Source organism: Cyprinodon tularosa, unplaced genomic scaffold (assembly GCF_016077235.1).
Source record: "Cyprinodon tularosa strain WSP-4 unplaced genomic scaffold, ASM1607723v1 ctg131, whole genome shotgun sequence".
Lineage (NCBI taxonomy): Eukaryota > Metazoa > Chordata > Actinopteri > Cyprinodontiformes > Cyprinodontidae > Cyprinodon > Cyprinodon tularosa.
In genome coordinates, this window is record NW_024038126.1 from 599,590 (window position 1) to 619,795 (window position 20,206).

Below are 20,206 nucleotides of genomic sequence, written 5' to 3' on the forward strand. Positions count from 1 at the left end.
GGAAAAACATGAATCAGTTTATCCTATGTTCAAATTTTTCAGTTTTCTAACCTTTTGTGTTCCGTAGTATTTGGAAAATGTATATAGTACCAGTTAAAAAGCTGCAAAACTTTATATATAAAGGAAATTCCAGACATGTACCCAAATATCCATCTGAAAATCTAATGAAATGAATTCCGCTAGTTTCAGAAATAAAGGCAAAGGGAGAATTTGACAAATTTTCTGCAGCTCCTCTTAATTCTCTTAAATCAAACATATGAGTCAGAACTGTAAATTCCAGTCTTCCTGTGTGTTTCCTGTCCTTAGATGACCTATGAGCTCATTTGGCAAAGCTGTTGAATCACCAAGCCAAAAAGTGGGAAAAACACTCTGCAAACTTAAACTTTTCCAGATCTTTAGCAAAAGTCCATTGAGTATATTTATTTTTGCTATATTTCTGGGCCTTTTTTGCTTATTTTTTAAATCTTTCAGTTGTACCCTAAAGAAAGAAATAAAGAACAAACACATTTCATCCCATCAAACAGATATTACAGGTATTGTAAAAACACTAACAACAGATTGTTCTAAGCAAAAGTAAAAGGCAAAGAGAAGTTGACCAACCAAAATCCATTCACTCATTGCAGAGGACAATATATAGAGAGAACAGTTAACATGAAAAAGCATAGTTGTTGGACTGTGGAAAAGAGATCGGCTTGCAGTAAAGAAGTATCACTCAAAGCTCCTTGGTGAAAATCCACAAGGGTTTCAAACTGGGAAATGTTCTTACTGCAAGGCAACTGCAACCTGACCAGGCAAACAGACTTATGTCATGAGTGTTCAATAAAAGGCTTGACAGTCTGGGAGACTCAGACTCCCTGGTTTAATAATTGCAGGAGGGGGAAGTTTGCAATGTGTCACTATAATTACCCATAATACAGGTGCATTGTTTTGTAGTCATAACAGGAAAGATTACGCCTAATGGAAAAATGTTTTAATGATGTCCTTAATCTTTTCCTGAGTAAGCTGAATATAATTTTACAATGTGAACAATTGGCTGCCCTAATTACCTTAATTCTTAGAAGACACTTTTGTGTCACATCCATAGACAGCCATTTATCTGATTTGTTCTTACCCGTTGACCAAGACCTTGCTGCTCCGAACTTTAAATTAGGGTACACAGTCTAATACGCCGTGTAAACGGCACAAGTCAGTCTTGGCTTCCAGGCTAAGGCAGCTAGTGCCAACAACTGTTCCACTGTGCAGTGGACATGCCGCATTGAAAACTTTCTTGGTCTCTCTAGTGAACAAAATGGAACTTATGATTTAAAAACGCAGGGTCACCAACCTTTTTAAGGCTAAGGGCTATTTCATGGGTATTGAGTCATAGGAAGGAATGCAAATACTGACCTATGAACTGGAGGAGTCATAGTTCAACTAAACATCATTTGTAATAAATGTATTCCCAATGTTGTTGTTTTTTATTATTTTATGGTGGATGTTATCATTTTGAAATCCCTATAAATGAAACTCTGATAGAAGAAGAAGAGCAAAATAATAAAATGACATTTCAAACACAGCCCTCTGGTGAGATGCGCTGTTTTCAGAAGGCACTGACAGCTCCATGTGGTTCTTAAAGGAATAGTACACCCAAAACATGATTAGCCTTCATTTTCTACTCACCCCCATGCTGAACAACACTCTGGAGTACTTTTTTGATATCTCAAATGCATCTGGAGATCTGGGAGGCTTCTTGCTGTCTGCTGACATTCAAATAATGGAGGTCTATGGTGTCCCAGACAGAAAGGTCCATAAAAGTCCACAAAAAACGTGTCAATATTCCTCCATACTGCTCGTCCAATGTATTCCAAGTGTCCTGAGTGGGTAGCATCCAGAATTTACTCGAAACGAAGTCATTTAGAATGTTTTTAGAGCATAAGCAGTAGTGTATAGGATTTCCTGAAAGCGCGCGCCTGCACGTTCACGACGCTACAGAAGCCGGCAGACCAAACCAGATGAAAGTGCGCATTCCTAGGCGCACAGTGGCAGCCCACTGCTCCCCAAGGAGATGGGTTAAGATACAGATGTGAATTTCTTCATTGTGAAATCAATAAAATTCAATTATTCAATTATTATGTACATTCAGGTTGTGCTGATTGAGGATCTGTATCAAAAATCATTTCTTATATTCCTCATTCAGATATTTATCAAGTGGGATGCTTTAACTCGATGTGTCACATTAAGTGGACATGGTTGACGTACAGACTTGTTTGTTAAGTCCCAGCGGGCACAGTTTGCACAAAAGTGTGAGTTTTTTCTGTCCAAGTCTTCCTTTGTTAATTCATAAAATTCTGTCAAGCACTCTGCAAAACTGGCATTTATGAATTCATTCATTCATTCAGTTTCTTTGATATTTTCTAGTCAGGCTTCCGTGCTAACCGCAGTACTGAGACTATCCTGATTAAGGTCTTTAATGAAATCTGTGTAAATTCAGACTCTGTGCTGGTATTATCAGACCTCAAGGCAGTATTTGACACTGTTGATCATTTGATTTTATCAAAGCAGGTCTTTCTGCAAAACTGAGTTGACCTTTCTGACTGGTTTAAATCCTACTTGAGGAAAAGGGAATTTTAGTTGTCAGTGTTAGGATTCTAGTTTGTGTGGGTTGTTTTTTTGTGTTTTCCTCTCTCCACCATCAGGTGGTGCCCTGTCCTTGTTGGGGCTCCCTGCACACCTGTGGCTCGTTGGGTCATTACCAGAGGATTACTTGAGCAGCGGGCTGTCACCACCTCGACGCCAGAGTGTTTGCCAGTATTGGGTACTCTAGCCAAACTGAGATTAGCAGAGTCTTCTCTGAGTCTGAACTTGTTTTTTTTTTGTCTTTGTTCTTCGGCAGGAAGACTTCCTGTGTTACTGGATAAGCCTGGACCTTCTACCCCTGGAAGGATTTACTGAGTCTCACTGAGCAAGGGGAAAACCTCCACATGATCCATTCAAGTGCACTGCTGGAAAACCAAGTGACAGTCCGGTCCTTTACTCCTCTGGGTCCAACCTATGTCTGCCTGTCCACTCTCCAACGAGTTCCCTCTTCTCTGGATTAAACCCCCACAAACTGAATCCAAGGATAAACCAAGAGCCCCCCAAAAGTGAGTGCCTCTCCAGCAATATTCAATCCTCAGTCTATTTTTCCCTGAACCGATCACTGTGATCTCCCCTTCAAAGTTTCCGGTTCCGGTTCACCAGCATTGTTTCCCCACAGGGTTTCAATCTGCATCAGTGTTTGCTGACCAACAATAAACCTGTTAAACTTTAACCCTTGGTCTCTAAGTGGTTCTCTGCATGAGGGTCAGATCTTTAAAGCCCATTATGACAGTCCATAGGGAATCAGAGACCAGAAAATCACATGCAGGGATCTTAAACGGTTCATTCTGGGACTTCTAATATTCATTTTCTATATGTTCTGTTTAGCTCATATGCAGACAACACACAGCTTTACATCACAATGTTACCAGGTGACCATGAAAGCATGGCTAGATGCATAGAATAGATCAATAGTCGTATGTGCCATAATTTTCTCCAACTGAATAAAAACAAAACTGATGTAATAATATTTTAACCAAATAAGATGAGATCCAGAGTTAGCCCACAACTTCAACTTCGACATTTAGAAACCACTGATTACAGTATGGCTGACCTTTAGTGTCATGACGGACTCAGACCTGAACCGGAACATAAAGGCAGTTACTAAGTCAGCCTTTTAACACTTGAAGAACATTTCCAGGGTTAAAAGACTAATGTCCAAGCAGGATCTAGATATAAATCAGTAAATTGATCAACACCTCAATACATAACAGATTTGTTGTCATCAGCCTCCAAGACCACTCAGGTCTTCTAAATCAAGCCTACTCTGAACACAAACAACTAGAACCAAACATGGAGAAGCACTATTTAGTTCCTATGCTCCCTATGTTCCACTTATCTGGAACAAACTCCCAGAAGATTGTAAAAGTGCTGAAAGCCTGAGATATTTAAGTCGAATTAAAAAAGAACCCATTTGTTTAGACCTGCCACTGTCTGTTGAAATTAAACTGTTCTCTGAAGAATAATTTGTTCAAGTTTGTGGTCCAACTGGTTTATTCCCTTTACTGCCTGCTTTTATTTTATTTTTTACTTGCTTTTATCATGCTTTCATTTTCCTATTTTATTGTTTAATTAATGCAAAGCACATACAATTGTTTCTGTACAGAATTCTGCTTTACAAATATACTTGCCTTGCATAGCCTTGCCTTCTTCCATGGAAAAGCAATATTACTAATGATATCTTAGAAGAACACAACAATTACTTTAGTTCATCAGGTGCGTGCACCATACACTAAATACATGACAACAAGAGTGAATTAAAGCAGAAATTCAGCTGTGCTCGTTATCTTGTGACTTCCGTGTCTATAGAGAAATGAAAAATCCTCTTGCGCAAAAAACTGTGGTTATATCAAAACAAGTGTCCAATAAATTTCTTCAGAACCTTGTCACGTTGCAATGAAAAAAAAATTCTAAGCTTTTAAATTAATATGCTGGTAGTTCACCTTTAAGCTTTGTGTCCCCAAGCTTGCTAAATGGTTGGATTTTTTATGTGAATTAGTCTTATTTTTAAAAGGAACAACAGTTTATTGGTCAAACTAAGTAGTCTGCAGGAGGAGACTTTAAATAAAAAGACTACGATTGATTCCTCTGTTAATTCTCCTTTTTGTAGATTTACAGCCTTGCACTGAATTAATGTGTCCACTGCAGCAAGCCAGATAGAATTTTTTTTAACTTTTACCTCATCTACAAGCCATTTGGGAACAACGCCTTGGAACCAAACTTCTACGAATGTATGAGAAATGAATAGGGGGGAGGTTTGCGAGCATACCCTGTGAGTTAATTAAGAAAATTAACAAAGATTGTGACATTGCGCGCAGTTTGTATGTGGAATGCAGCCTGCAAAGAGACAGAAGACGCTGCACATTGTCTCTCTGTTCCCTCCTCCCAGCGCCTGCATTTCCATGGAAGTGGCAGCTGTTTCCAAAGCATTTTCTGTGCTGTGTGGTTTCCTTTGAGAGATCTAAATGTCCTCAGTGCAGATCCCCTGAGTAGTTGCTTGTTATTACTAGTACACCTTTCTGCAGAGAAGCAGAGAACAGGGAATAGCTTTTTTTTCTACACTCCATTTTAAACTTTGTAAGAAGGATTAGAAATATACTGTTGGTGTATATACTGTTTACATTTATTATGAATTCTTGGCATTACTTGTAGTGTTTTCTTTTCATTTGATAAAGTCTTAGTTTTTCATTGAAAAAACAGAGGAAGATAATTGCTTAAGGCGGGGGTAAATATTTCCATGACTTTTATGGTAAGTTCCCCAAGTTGCATAATAAAAAAAAAAAAAAAAAATAGATTTGCAAGGGGAAAGTTAAGGGTTTTCAACTACTTTTCTTTCTTCTTTTAAAATTTCTTTTTTTAACCTGTTAACCAAAAGCAAAAGCAGAAAAGGGTTGAACACTGAGCTCAAATTAGTCTTAGACAGGATTTGAACCGGTTCTATTTACAGTCTCTGATTTCCTCAGTTTCCATGCATTGTCCGTTTTCTTGCTAAGCACACTAGAAAAAAACACCACAACACAACTCTCTAATGCCAAAGGCAGAGCCATCTATCTTTATATCATCTTTGTTTACTTGATCTGTGCAGCGCCTTTTAAAATGATTGATGACCTCGTAAACCTCTTTTTTAACATTACAACCCAAATTTTGTTTATGCATCCACCAAGATTTCATGTAAAAGTCTATCAAAAAGTAGTGTGTACTTTACTAGTGGAAATGAAAGGATACATTCTTTTATGAATACTGTGGTGTGCAGCTGTTGAAAGCATGTGCTGTTGGAGACACAGCAAAACCCATGCAAAAATAATTTTTGGCCAGTTACACCAACTACAGTTTTTGTAAAATAAAATTATTTTTGCTGTAGATGAACTAGCTTTAAAAATAGTTAGGGGGGCGCTATTTTCTACATGTGCAGTAAAACTGTTCAGGTACTAGGAGGACGGAAGATGCCAAATAAAGGGAAATCCTAATTATTTGGCCTTAAAGCAACATCCCTAAATATACAACCAGAGCAAATAGGGTTTGGTAGAGATCAGAGAATATTTCAGCAGTTTAAAATTGCTGTTCACATATTCTATATATTCAATCTGACTCTGCTCAAGCTATTTAACAAAGATGAAGAGGTGAAATTTGTTGAGAGATACCCCAGGACATTTGTAATTTACTTAAGGGTCTATTACAAATACATATTCCAACCACATTTTTCAAAAATAATATGTGATAGCTTCACTCTCTTGAATAGATACTTTCTATGCGGTTGCATTTAGTTATTTTTTATTAGCTCTTTAACAAAGCTTAAAACTCTTTCTATCTACTTTAGCTTCTGTTTACTCCTACTTCTTTTACCTAACAGTCACATTTTTGAACTGTAGGAGGAAGCCGGAGAACCCAGAGATAACCCACGTGCGGGGAGAACATGCAAACTCCATGCAGAAAGACCGCAGGCCCGGAATCAAACCCAGAACCTTCTTGCTGCAAGGCAACAGTGCTCCAAACTGCCCCACCATGCAGCACACAACTAAGAAATTACATCAGGATATGAAATAATATGTAAACAATTGATGAAACCACAAATCATTGTAATTTTACAGATGGTCATAAAAGATTGGACATCAAGGTCTTTGAAATAAAATGTTCTTTAAAATGCACCAAACCTTGAGGCTTTAAAATGAAAAAACACCAAAAAAGTGTGATTACTTTTGTGAGGTACTGTATGGTCACAACTTACTATTTTCTTCTGTATGGTCATATTTTTTAATGTTTAAGTACTGTAAGTGACCAGACACTCAGCTAGCACTGCAGAACCTGACCAGTTAAAAAGACCCATCACACATAATTCATTGAGTTTCCTTCTTAGCTTAGCTGTCAGCTTTTGATTTTCAATGATTTTTTATGCGATAGTTAAACATAGATGTTATAGTTTCTTCATGTTCTAGTCTTTAAAGTGGATTTTTATGTCAAAATAATGCTAAACAAAACCATAATTTAAGGCATCTTAAAGTCTATTCAATGAGTTTTGATTCTGTTTTTTTTTTCCTCTTGATATTGTTGATTGTGTAGTACAAAGTAGAGCAAAAAAAGGAGATATTGACCTTGTTGCCTTTAATTATAATTTACTTGTTCCTCCCTACTCCGGACCACTATCTATACAGAGATAGAGGCCCATCAAAGTGCCTGTAACAAGCAGGTTCTCAGTACAGCAACCAGATAAGATAAGGTTTCCTTGAAAACCTGTATGCATTAGCCAGATGGCTTTTTCTGCAGAAATAGTTGATTAGTGAGACTTAAAAAAAGAGCAAAGATATTTGCTTCGTTAAATTTATGGAGAGTTTTTTTTTATTATATATATATTGAAATGGCAATGCATGTCCTCCTAAAAGACTAAACAGACCCTTCAAAAACTTTTATTCACAGTTAACGTATCAGATAAAAAGGTTTAGGATGCATCTATCTGATCTTCTACTTTGAGATGTAATAGCTTTGACGCTCAGCAGGGATTTCTTAGGAACCAGGCTGTTATGCCCCAAGTGATGAGTGTTTGTCTGCCAGCTGCTCTTTGATATGGTTCACGGCTAACAGACAGACAGACTGCCGGGGTGTGTTTTGGGTTTTCCTTTTGGGTGTGGGTTGTGTGGGTGAAGCTAAAGGTTAAACAGTTAATTGAATCCTAATCATGATTATATAGAGAACAGACTTGAAATATTATTATGACTAAAATGGGGGTGGGGGTTGGGCCTTAGAAGGATTTTTTTTTCAACTGGAAATTTTTCATTCAACTTGTACTGCTTGTTAAATATACAAATCTGGTATAAACTCTAAATACTGATAATAGATATGTATTTACGGCCAAAATAATCAGCAGCTCACAGACTTCCCTTGGGATGCATTTAGTTAGCCGGTTGATGACAATATGTGCTGTTCAAATGAAAGAGCTGTCGTCGGCATTTTCCAGCACTTATGTCATCACTGGATATAGTTCAAAAAATCCTGATGTGTGAAAAGCACAACATCTTCCAAAACCAGTCTGAGACATTATGCAATTCCAGAAATCCAAAGAAGCTGGGGAATATCTGGAATTTTATTAAGTGAGACTTTGAGAACAAACATGTTTTGTGTGAAATATATTATCCAAACTGTAATTTTTTAGTATTAATGAATAAGCAGATAAACAGATTGTAATGTCTAGTTATTAGATGGAATAAGGGAGGCCAGGTCATATTTCTGCTAACCTGCTTTCTTTTTCTTTTTAGTTTGGGTGGGTTATGAATGTTTTTTTTTTTATCATATATATGACCTCAACCAATCTATTTGTTTTGCAAACAATTTTGACCATACAATGGCAAGCTTTTAAGAACCACAATAACCTTTTTCTACATATGATGTGGCATTGATTTGTCAAATTCACTAAAAAACAAAACAAAAACTGTCTAACCAGAAGCGCTATTAAAGTAGTGCTAGTGTAGAGGAGTTTGTAGTGTAGTGGAGTCTTTTCTCATCCATTTCTTCACTTGGTAATGTTTGCCAACATGAACCTACAAAGGTTATTCAGGTCTTTAAAAAAATGTTGATACTCCTTCTTCACTGCCCCATTCTAATACCCTGAGGAGTTTACATAGAATTTGGCTAAGTTACCCTTAAACCGAAATATACTGTATCACTAATCAACCATACTTTTTTGTTGATTTAGGGCTCATTGTTATGTTTACAATAAGATTTTTAGCTTTCCAAAAGAAACCTGAAATATTTAGTCTCAAACCTTTGTTATGGGTGCAATATTTAATAATTAAAGGGATTTACAGACATAAATGGTATATATAATCTATATGGATGTTATTGATTATCACCTATGAACTGAAAATCTCAATCTTTATGTCTGCCTTGCCTTAGAAAAAACTATTTATAATAACATACGAGTGGATTTGCATTTGCATGCGTATGGATTGTGTAGTGACAGGTACTGTGGTGGGCCGGATCATGTCGTTTGCAGCCTGACCATTAGATGTGGATGAAAATTACACATTGTAGGTTAATAAGCTACAAAACATCCACTTGAAAAGAATTTACCTCCAAAGCATAATGCCACCACTACTGTTTCACTCTACCAATGGTGCAATTTTTGAAGTTTGTAATTTGGTTTCATCAGACCGATATACAGATGATCAATCAGGTTTTGTCAAATTTTTGCTGAGGTTGGATGGTTTCATTAGAAGCAAATAGTTAATCTTACAACATCACCTCATTGTCCAGAGATAAAGAGAGTGAAGAAGATAAATGTCAGATGCTGAAAATAATATGTTGTTCCTGAATTTGATACAAGCCCCAATTCTGATGCTGTCAAATTCTTAGCAAGGGGTAGTTTCAGGTTTTTATCTCATTTCTATTTTTGATTAGGATTTGTAGGGGAAAAGCTGAACCAATTTGTTCCTCAAGGGAACTGTGTCTGACTGTAATTTCCTTTTTTCAACATCCATCTTTATATATTATATAGTTCACTGAAGCTAAAACTATTAAGTTTGGATAGAATAGTAATGCATTGCTGTGAGGTAAATTTGGCCTATTTTTTCTAATAAGCTTATACTTGAACATTACATAACCCACATGTTTGACTAGTGAATAGGATACTGACGTATTGTCTGTACCCATTCAGTAATGCTGTATCATTTCTCTCCACTGCAACAAAAAGTTGCTTCATGAACCTATGACTCAGAGCGTGTTTCCCAGCAATGAAAGAGGAGTTTCAGGGATTTCTCTTCACTTGGTTTTGTTTACATGAGCTTTATCGCAGCTAAAGCAACTGATTTCTATCTGACTTACCTACAACTTACTTTGTTCCTGTAACTTGGTGCCTTTTATTAAATGAAACCAAAAGCAACGACAACAAAATGCCATTAAGTAAATTATCTTATCAGATGAAAAGATCTTACGCTGGTTTGTCTTTACACTCCAAGACATACATATTTGTTGACAGCAAAAGCAATTTCCCTATACAAGACCAATAAAAACTGACTGATATACACCTTTACACCTACTTTTTCTGATGCTCACACTGACCTTTCTAAACAGCAATTGGAACTATTTGTCATACCTTTTAAAAGAAACAGATTACAACTTCTGAATTTGTTCACTTTTTGTACAATTACAACCTCAAACTTACTTAATACGTATTTCTATTCAGTCTTGTTATGTACGGAACCATAAAATATATATATATATATATATTAAGACTGAATAGACTGAACACAAAGTCTTGCGGGTATTCATATATGTCTATATATAGCATTGTTCTGTTAAGGGTTAAAAGGTTTATGAGGGAATGTTTGTAAAAACAGCTTCCTGAACGTCTAGGAGCACACTGGACAGATTGAGAATATCAGTATGAAGAAGGTTGAAGCAGGATTAGGTGTAAAAATATAAACCTAAATCATGGAAAACTAACAACACATATCACTCCAAGGATAAAACGCCCCCAGTTTGATCGTTGGCGGTGATATTATTATGCTGTGGAGTTGCTGGTCACATATATTGTAGAGAGGTTTCAAACATAGCTCATTCACAGAAGAATTTCCTACTGTCATAACCTTGACGCTGATGACAAGCTTGATTGTTCATTCCATTCTCATTTCTCATTCACAATCATCTGTGTCACCTGTTTCTGTCTCTATTTTACCTGCCTATTTCCAGTCATCAGTGCCAAATTATTCGAGCCTTTGGTGAGAATCTTCTAGTGAGTAATAGTGTTTTCTCATTGCCTGATCCTGACCTGATCTGCCACTGGACCTCTGAGCCTTCCTGTTCCCTTTCTGATCTGTTTGCCTGACCTGCCTTTTGACTCTTACTATCCTTTGGATAGTCATGCCTTCCTTCATCTGCCTGGATCTGATCTCCTGCCAGTTCTATAGACTTCAAGGCTTAGGAATCGGTGGACATTTTTAAATAAACTCTTTTTGAGAAATCCAACTGTCTGTCTGCCTTGAATACTGGGTCCTCTGTTCTGAGTCTTGACACCAATGTTTTAAAGGCTGAACAAGTGTACATAATCTGAACAATAATTTAAAATGAAAACTATTGTATTTAGAGCACTGATCAGAAAAGAATTCAAGGCAACTATGGATGAGTGGCAGAAACAGCTGAGCTGGGGGATTCTGTTTACAGAACAAACTGAAAATAAAGCAATAAGTAATCCTATTTGGAGTTTGCCAGATGCCTTGTTAAAACATAGGAAAGAAGGCACCCTGTTTAGACCAGGCCATAATTTTTTTTTGGCCTACATACAGAAATCTTTGTATGAAAGAAAACTATTCCTTCATCTTACCCAAAATGTTTGGTGGCATCATTATGGTGTGGACATATTTGCAAACTGAAAGTTAAAGACAAGATGAATGGAGCTTAGTGTAGGAAAATTCTGAGAGAAAGCCGGTTAGATTAAAGGTGTTTTTGAGAGATAGAGAGTAACTTTCCAGGAGAACAAAAATCCTATATATACAGCCAGATATAGATGTGTTGTATAAGGCTATATTTACAGGATTACAATTTCATTGGGTGAGTTCTCCCTGTTGCCAAATATACAAACAAGGTGTATCCACTAAATAAGTATCCTATGTAAGACTGAAAAAGCTCCTTCCATTTTTGGAGTGACAAGAATTGTTCATGCTGCTTTGCGATCCATCACTCATATTTGAGCAGTTGAGTGGTTTGAGCTCATGAGTGACTTATTGTGAAGACACTGCCATCCCCACCAAAGTAGTCAAACATACCCTAATAACTAGCCCTGGGTCAGTAAACACCTGAAAACCTTGCTGAAACAGAAAAAGAAAACATTTAAGCAAAATAACTCAGCTGAATTACACAACATTCAAAAAAACATTAAGTATGAAATAAGAAGGGCTAAGTTGGAATATAAGCACAAAGTGGAGCTGAAACTGAGCACCAACAGCCTCAGCTTACTGTAGCATGGGTGAAAACAATGGTTGGGTTAAATGATAAAGATTCAAAGAAATTGGCCCTGGATGGTTACCCAACTGGCTCCATCCTAGCTCAGGAGTTACACACTTTTTACACATAGTTCGACGGGAAATATGATTTTAAAAAGGAAATCTCAGATTGTAAACATTAACTGCTAACCACAACCAAGCCAGCAACTTGTCTTTCCCTACCAAATGTGGTAAAGACCTTTTAATATTGCAAAATTAAAACTTGCCCTGGACCAGACCAATATATCTGGTCGTCTTCTGTCCTGCTGTGCAGAGCAGCTTGGCCCAATTTTTAAACACATTTTTAATTTGTCTATGGCCCTTCAGACAGTCCCTGATATAAGGAAACAATCCACAATAGTTCCCATAGCGAAGATTAAATTACCCAAAGACCCTGAATGACTTCAGGCCTATAGCCCTCAATTCTCTTGTAATGAAATCTTTTTAAAAGCTGGCAAAAAAGAACATCATTTTAAGAACGAATCACCTGCTTGACCCCCTGCAATTTGCAAATAGACCAAATATAGGGGTCCAGGATGCAACCATAACCCCGTTGAATCTCATTCTCACACATCTTGAGGGCCCAAAACACATGTCAGGACAATGTTTGTGGACTTCTCTTCAGTGTTCAACACCATCCAGCCCCACCTACTGGTGCAATAGCTCCTACACCGCTTCCAACTGGATTCCAGCATCTCCGGCTGGATACTGGATTTCCTCACCAACCATTCCCAGCGAGTGAGAGTAAATGACCATCATTCTGGACTGTCTTCTACATCTACAGGCTCTCCTCAGGGTTTATCTCCACTTCTTTACATCCTCTACACTGATGACTGTCGTTCTGAAACTGACAATCGTCACAAGTCAAGTCAAGTTGTCAAGTTTGTGGACGACACTGTCATTGTGAGCTTGCTGGAGGACAGTGAAACAGCACATAGCCCTATCATGGACTATTTCACAAACTTGTGCCAGGAATCCATGCTGGAACTGAATGCCACTAAAACAAAGGACATGTGTATTGATTTAAAGCACAAGACCTGCAACCCCTCTACAACCATCATAAATGGGCAAGACATTGAAATTGTTTACCAGTATAAATATATTGGGTCTATTATAGATGTAAAATTAACTTTTAACAACAACATAGACATGCTGTGTAAGAAAGGGCAGCAGTGCTTATACTGCCTCAGAAAGCTAGCTAGGTTTCATGTTGACAAGACTCTGATGGCCATGTTCTATAGATGTTTTACAGAGTCCATACTTACCTTCTCTGCCATTTGGTGGTATGCTCTTCTTAATGTAAAGAAGAAAAATGCCATAGCCAAGATTATTATTAGGTATGCAGTAAGATCATGGGTGTTCAACAGAAAAACATGACTGAAATATATGAAAAGGAAGTAATTAGGAAGGCTGAGTCCATCTTGGATAATTACACCCATCCCTTACATAGCGAATTCCAGTTTCTACCCTCTGGTTACCGCTTTAAACATCCACCAGCTCGGACCAATAGATACAAACACTCCTTTATTCCCTCTGCTGTTCAGCTGCTAAATTCTACTAGGAAAAACAGATATGCATATGTTGCATGCATATAGGCCTACGCTTTTATTCATCCCCTGTACTGCACACATTTATTTATTTATCCACCTTACTTTTATCTTTTTGAAATATTTTATTTGTTTCTTATGTTTTTATTTATGAAATGTGAATGTGTGTGTGAAAGGTGCACTACTACTGAACAAAAATTGCCCATACTGGGTCAAATAAAAGCTACTGAACTGAATTTAACATATTTGCTTTAGAAAGGAGATCTCCTTTTGCATCATTCTCCAATTTGTTTATCTCCATTGTACTTAGAAACAAATCCATTGCAATGACAAATCTTGAAGTTCTAATAGCATGTGGCCAAAAAGTGCAGATGAAGCAGAGGATACAATATCAAAGAAAACCATAACAGCATCAAGAAAAAAAGCATATTTATAGGGTTCGGGTGACCAAGTACAAAGTGAAGAGCTTACTGTAAACTTCAAGACTCGTAAGAGGAATAGGAGTCTTGAGAGGAGGCTTACAGGGAGAGATTTGCGGGCTCCAATGACTCACAGATTCTCCTAGGCTTGGCTCAGATATCGGGCATCTGGAGCTCATTGACTGTAGACTCCATGGTAACCAGCAGTTGCGGAATTGTAAACACACTGAGAGACTGGAAAGACGAACGGGAACCAGGCTTTCATTGTTTATCCACAGTGTAGTCAAGACCTTGTGCTGAAGTTAAACAGCAAATGAGGTAAAATACTCCATAAAAAGGAGGAAGGACATTGTAAAAAAAAAAAAAAAAAAGAGAGAGAGAAGAAACAACCGCTATGCCTTGGAATCCAAAAAGAGGAATACAACATTTTCATTGACCACAGCTAAACAGATAATTTTTCCTGATTGGGATATGAGATAAAAATAAAAAAGAATGTAAAAAGTTAAAGCAAGTGAAGTTCAAAATAAGAATATAGACAGAATCTAGCAGGCTTCACACATCTGATTGCAAGCCTAGCAATGATCACCGTCATTTTAAGAGGGGTAAACATTTGCTTAGCAACTACAGAGGTTGACATTCAGACAGCACCAGGTTTATACATGGTTTGAGTCATAATACCAAGAAAGCCTTCTATCAAAGCATTAGGGCAAATATTTAAGAAAATTAGCATAAATCCGCCGGGAAAACAGTGCAAGGGCAGAAAGAGGCTACAGTTGACCAAGTCTAGGTATAAAGGCTAAATGGTAAGGATTGAGGGAGCATAGCGGAAGATCAAGTAACGCCACTGCATGGACAGGCAATGGCTGACTGAGGCTAGCCTCTAGGCTAACTGCGGCAAATGGAAAGGGGACAGCAAACAATCAGAGAAGCATGCTGTGCAGACAGAGCAGGGGAGCATGGAAGAGCATGAAGTTACTGGAGGTAGGACTACAAAACAGTCCTTCTAGGGCTAAAAATATTTTTGAATAGCCCCTCATACACATTTTAAGAGCATGCCCCACTTCATCCTTTGTCTACGTTATTTTCTAAATCTTTGATTAAAAAACAGCTTGACTCTGCTCCCTCTGTCACTGAAGTTCATAATACTCTCTCGTCTCCCAATTTTTAGACCTAATAATACAATTTCAAAGTTTCTACACATGCAGATCCACTTTGAATCCAGGTTTTGTAGTATTTTTGTAATCCTTGGCCAAACTGATCTTTTTGATCCTTTTTTTTTGTTGGAAAACCATAGAACGTTAGTTTATCCACCTTCCAGGCATTAGTATTACATACATAAGCAGTATCAGGACTCATTTTACAATAGGCCTATCTATATATAGTTAGAACAAGCTGTTACACAGTTGCTTACCCTTCCTATAATGGCAGCACGTTGTAGTCAGGTGCAATTTCCCGAATGTATGATGTCACTCAATGCTATCTATAGTATTAGTGCGATCCTATATAGGTTTTTTTGTTGTTGTGCAGCAGCTATGTATCCACAGTCCACTGAAAGTAGATGTATCTGTGTCTACTGACTGATAAGTTGTTGAAGACTGTTTGTAGATCGTTGCTTATAGACTTTTGTGATCTTCCTGTCTTGAGATTTATAATTTTGCAGCCATGTGTCACAGTACTATCCTGTGCCTAATTTCAAATGTGCAAGCTTACTTCAGCTTAAACACATGGATGCAGTCCTGGAATTTGTAACTGCACATATAACTGTATGTCAGCATTTTTTATGTAATATGCATTTTTAATGTTAATATGTAACAATTCTAAATACTCAAACAGTTTTGGGTTTGGTTAGGAGGAGATCGAAGTCAAGCTGAAAGAGTAGGTGTAAAAAAAAAAAAAAAAACAGCACTCCTGAAATAATTTGGATGCCTTTAATTTAAAGCATGCTCAATCACAGCCAAAGAATGGGACAGATAATGTAAACTAAAGATAATAGGATCAAAAGACTCAGAGCTTTGAAAATAATACATTCAAAGACATAGAAAACAGTTTTACCTGTTTAATGAACCTGGTGTACATTGTTAAAGACAAAAGCTAACTGAATTGCACCTTCTTTTTTTAGTACTTAGTAATTCAATCATCAGAAATAACACACAGTAGCAGCTACCAAGGGAAATAGTATTTTTTTTATGATTAGTTTCCATCTTTTGAGAGGCTGCATGAAAAAATTTAGAATCCTTTTTTAGAAGCAGTGCAAGCCTAAATATAATGAGTTTTTAATAACCAAGCTGTTTAAGTTCAAGAAGCTACTTTATTAACTGATTTCAGCACAAATGGAAGCTGCAAGGTACTTTCTGTATTATGTACTTACTGTTTTTCCGTAGTTTGAGATATCTTGGGAGCGATTAATCTATAACAGATTAATTATATTATTTTGCAGTCCTTATGAAGGACTGCAATATGATGATTGTTTGGTGTGACTCTTGGAACCGACTAAAGGCTTACCAAAAAGTGATGAGTGATGCAGAGGAAATATAACTTTGTCATAATTTATTTGCCTCTGACCTTCAGTGGCTCTGCCAAGTTTCTGGCGCGGTCCTTGCTAGGGCATGTAGTTCTTCTAAGTTGTTTCCTAAAGATCTCACATTGCCCATAATGGTTGATGAAGAAGACAGCTTGAATTTCCTCCTGAATATCCTTGATGCTTCCTTTTCAAATCAGCTCGAACTTTTGGAAGTAGACAAATTATTATTTCAGCTATAGAGATGTGAGTAAAAAACTAACCTGCTATAGTATCCATGGTTACACATTATAATATAATTATAAATGTCTGCAAAGGAAAAATTATACACAAAGTCTTCCAGTCGCACAGCATCAAAAAATTGGAAGAAAAAAACTCTGATTTCCAAACGGAGAAACCAAAGTTCTAAGGGAGAACATCAGAATCATCATATCCTGCAATCAGATAATACTTGTACTTGCAAAAACTGCATTTGTCTAAATGTCTATATTGACTTTATGACTAACTCTGTGGTTAAAGTTAGTATTATTAACTTAACTAGCTCAAGCACAGACTACTCTGCAGGTTAAAACCCTAAGCTATTTTATGTGATAAGACTTGTTCTCCTGTATAATTAAAATAATTAACACAACACACTGAGATTAACAATATTATAAAGGAACATGTCTCAATTTTTATCTACTAATCTATTACTTTAAAGCACTTTGTTAACATCTGATCAGGTCAATTTGAATAGAAAATAGAAAACCCCTTTATTGTCCCACAATGGGGAAATTCTGGTGATTACAGCAGCAAAAAGATTATAGCAAAAGTGGTCACACAAATGTGGGCCTTAGAAAAGTGTAAAAAAAAAAAAAAAACACAAATAAACAAATAAAATACTGTGCTGTAAAGTGTTTTTTACAATATCAATACTGTGCACCTGGAGAATAAATAACCAACATACAACTATGGACATTTTAACAGTAATGGATATTTGAAAATAGCAACAGCATCAGGGATGTGCAAAATGACAGCAGCATGTTATTTAACTGACTAAGACAAAAACTGTGCAAAAATCAGCATGGATGTAACAGCTTATTGAGGTTGTTGGGAACATTGATGGTTTTAATGTCTTACAGCTGCTTAAAGGAAGAACTGTGATAACGCTTCCTGGTGCATTTAGTGTGCAACAGTCTGTCACTAAAGGAGCTTTCCAGTTCAGAAACAGTGTCATGCATTTTATCATTTGTTATCAAAATACCAATCTTAAGAGAAAAAAAAAAGATTAGGCTCCTTCTGGTCTCTTCTAACCCAGTGAACCCAAATTTGGCTTCCTGTCACAGGAAGATGTTTATAATCATAAATCCAGACAGCCACATAATATGCCTCAGGCAAACGGAAGGTGAGGTATTCATTTAAACTGTCAGCTTTGCCTAATTGACCACACGCATAAAAACTATTTATTATGTGCCTAAGACTCTGGGTTGACTGAAACATTTTTAGACTTGCATGCTTGTTCATGGCCAAATAATTAAATAATTTCTTTAGAATTTGAGTTGGCTATGAAATTAGGAAAATTATGGAAACAATTCTGTGTATCCTGAATTTGCTTTTGGGCAAAAGTCAGTCCGACCCGCAGTCATCCAGTCAACACCAACAGGCATTTTTTTAAGCTTCCCATAAACCAATTTTACGGTTCTTTTTGAATAAAAAAAAACATGAGATTAACTTTTCAAAATTTTTCCTGCTGGACAGGAAGGAGCTTGATAGGCAAATGATATGTTCCTCATCCTAAACCTTTAACGTTAAACCTTTTAACTGGAATACTTGACATCACTTGTTCATGCGGAAGCCTTTACAGTCGTGCCTTCTGAAGAAATAAAGAAAATACAACAGGCATGTCACTACTTGCCCTTGACTGTTTCATTTGTACTTCTGTGGTACTGACAATTTCAACTAGTACACTGGGGTCTAGACGGGATGTAACAAATCTAAATTATGCATTTAGCTTTGTATTTACATGAACTTTAAGTCCCAGAAATGGGTGGATTTCCCCAGCCTCCGGCTTAAATGTGCCACCAATTTTAACTTGACAATATGTTTATTGTTCTAGGGCCACATAAGCCTGACAGAACTCTGGGACTTTAAGGTCAATCAATAACCTCACTAAAATAGTCCTAATTTTTTTACATGACTTACTTGTACATCAAGTAAAATTACTGACTGATCACTAAAAGCTATCTCTGTTCAAAAACACTGAAAATCTATGAAATGTAAAAGTGTTTAGCATTTAGACTGGATGATTAATAGCCAATATGTGTTCAATTTTAAACCAACATTCAACAAAGCAATCCATTTTTACATAATCGACAAATCTGCCCTTTATTTGGTCTTTGCTGTGAGACAACTGTGATGCATGTGCGACTGCTGCTGCAGAAGCCCACGTGGGCACTTCCTGTGAAAAACATGGGAACTGTGATGGTTTCATATTGCCATCTTAGAAGCATACAGTAGGCTGAGTGTGTAACAGCGACATTCTTCTGATTTGAATAATATGGTTAATTAGTCCTCTTTGTTCTGTGGAAACACAAGGCTAGATTCTACCAGATAATTTCAAAATAATAAATCAGTATGCTGTCATTGGGCTTCCACAGAATATTACACCGATTTAAAGCCCCGAGGGTGGTGATATGCTGAGTAAATCAAAACATGTATGAATTGGTCTGAAAAACTATTCACACTGCTTAAACCTTTTCACATTTCATTATATCAATGTGTTGCTACTGGGATTTCATGTGGTTTACAAAGTTTTGCAAAGTTGTTAAGTGAGAGGAATACGAGACATGGTTTATTTTTAGTTTGTACAGATAAACATTCTGAAAGTGTGGTATGTATTTCTTTCCTGTATTCTTTACTTTTTGTTACCTCTACATAAAACTAATATACACTAACTGCTTTTCTGTGAAGTCCTGAGAGAGTTTAAGAATAAAATTCCTAAATTAACAGCATCCACTCATGAATAAATAAACTAAACTTTGAACATGTAACAGTTTACTAATAAATCTATCATATGAAATGGCACATTGGCAAACATTGGCCTGACCTGACAAACTGGGCAAGACAAAAAAGAGAAAGCAGAGAAAATGTGCTCGATAACTCAGCAAGAGCTGCTGAAAGAAATTGGTAATGTTGGAGAATCCATTCACACTATAATGTGCCTTTATATAACAGTGCTAGAGAAGTGTTTCATTGTTAAAAGTCTTTAGAAGGACATTTTATAGCTTGGAACAAACTATGTAGAAGCAAAGAAAAGCTTATGTTAGCAATTAGCAAGTTTGAGGTATTTTATTCAGACTCTATTTGCAAAGCTCTTACAATTCTAACCCAAACTTTTTTTTTTGTGGTAATATGTGCTGTGAAAGATTGTACAGGATATTCAATCAATCAATCAACCAATCAATCAAGTCTAAACATAAATACACACCACACTTTTCAATATGGAGATAATGTAGATTTCTCTTTGCACCCCTGAAGTTTGAATGAAGGTATAGTGGAGGATTTTCTTTTTCCAGGTGGATCACCTAAATACTGTAAGTGTTCCTCCTAATTGTCAATCATTCCGGTGATATGTTTACATAAGGTTGTCCTACGTGCTCG